Source organism: Stenella coeruleoalba, assembly GCF_951394435.1.
Source record: "Stenella coeruleoalba genome assembly, chromosome: 17".
Classification (NCBI taxonomy): domain Eukaryota; kingdom Metazoa; phylum Chordata; class Mammalia; order Artiodactyla; family Delphinidae; genus Stenella; species Stenella coeruleoalba.
The window spans coordinates 45,088,267-45,090,442 of NC_137163.1; positions in this window are offsets into that span (position 1 = coordinate 45,088,267).

Genomic DNA, 2,176 nt, shown 5'->3' on the forward strand with positions numbered 1-2,176 from the left:
GGGGCACGAACCCGTGTTCCCTGCATCGGCAGGTGGACTCTCAACCACTGCACCACCAGGGAAGCCCTGTCTGTCTACTTTTGTAATAAAAAGCTATTTACCATTTTTTCCTCTGATATTTGTTCCACTCTAAAAGTGCTGTTACCGTTTTTCAATTTTAAAACTATACTTTATAAATATATGTACATATACATTAATCAGAGAAAGAAAATTACATAATTATCTTAACATTACTCAGTTAAAAAGAAACTATTTTTCTAAACTTAAAACTACCATATTATGATTACTGTGGCTTGTTGCATTTAAGTGGTGATTAAAATTACAGCAAAGCATTTATGCTTTCAGGCAAAAGTGTTGTATATATGATCAGCTTATTGTCATCATTATACATATAACTGTGAAGGTATATAGACAATCTACCCAATATTAACACACCAAAACCAAAACAAAACAAATAAAAAGTAGTCACTGAAATGTCTGTGAGCCAGAGCACATTTGCATGTGAAATCCCTTACTTCAGATACACAGACTTATTCTTGTCACTAGAAATAATAACAATAAATGTATCTTTCTTTTGACCCCTGCGCCATTATAAATCAAGGTTGAAAATGTGTTCATTTTGGGGCTTCCCTGGCGGCGCAGTGGTTGAGAGTCCGCCTGCCGATGCAGGGGGCACGGGTTCGTGCCCCGGTCCGGGAAGATCCCACATGCCGGGGAGCGGCTAGGCCCATGAGCCATGGCTGCTGAGCCTGCGCGTCCGGAGCCTGTGCTCCGCAACGGGAGAGGCCACAACAGTGAATGTGTTCATCTTGGATTTTCTTCTTTTTTATGCTTCTTGAGAGTATAAAATACTATCCCATACAAAATTATTGTGTAATTTTGTACAGAGATTCCTTGTAGCAAATTCTCCATAGGTGAAAATATAGAGAACTCAAAATAACTCTCAACAGATTTCAGATATTAATTATATGTTTTAGCGGGAAAAAAATACCCATTAAATTTGCCCTTCTGCCACGGAACATAAGAATTGGCTAAATGAGATGCTAATTACATGAATGAGATAGAATCTCTGAGAATTAAATTCTATTTAATATTTAAGTATTAACTCTCCTTTCATATTAACAACTATTCAGTTTGATTCACATATTTTGGCTCTTTTCAAGGTAAGTAAAATTACTTCTTGACTTCATGAAATTCACATTCAATTTTATAAAGTTTTCAGATAATAATACTTATGCAAAACCCATATTATCTTAGGTTCTTAATGGTCACAATAAGTAATTTAAATGATATTTTCTTTAATGTAGAAAATAGTTTCATTTCTGAAATGGGACTCTGTGTTTAAAATACTGTAAATTAGATCATGTTTGCCCATTGAATTCTACTCTGTATCTAGAATTATTCTTTGGGAAAATGTAAGCCACAATCTAGTTTAGATGTGACATGGCTCTCGAGGGCAGAGCATGAAGATTTTGATGGTTATAATGTAGCACTAGCTCTAGTGACCCATTCATCTTACGGGAAGTTTGTGTACCTCTTTACTCCATATGATCTGGCTTACTCATATTCGGATAGTACCAAAGTTTGAGTACAAGGTAACAGCTAACTTTTTTTGAGCTCCTACTGTGTATCAGACATAATTCCAATCACTTTCAGGGATGATCTAACTCTGTGCAGTAGAATTGATTAGCCCCCTTTACAGGTGAGGAAAATGAAAGTCAGAGAGCTCTCATGGCTAAGAAGGGCTTGAGAACACAGTTTGATTTCAGAGATGAGTTTAGGACCACTATGCTATGCTGCCTTCCCATTTTCAAGACTAGAACTTCTCAATCATGAATGGGTAACAAATATGTTCAGATATGGGCCCTCTCAGCACTTGGGATTGATGGACAGGACCTGGAGCCCAGAACCCTGGTCTGTTCCCACGTCTGTGAGCAGCTTCATTTACTTACACCAGTGCACTACACAAAGATGATTTTCTACATGTGCCATAGTGTGAAAAAGTTTGACAAGTATGCTGCCCTAGAGCAAGGAAAACATTTAGAGATAAATATATTAACTGTGTTCCTAATTTGTAACTGACATTAAATTTTCAGAGTCAGCAATCTTCTGACAAGGGATAATTTATATACCTTATATAATTCTACTTTATGTTGCTTTGCTAATAATTTCCTCC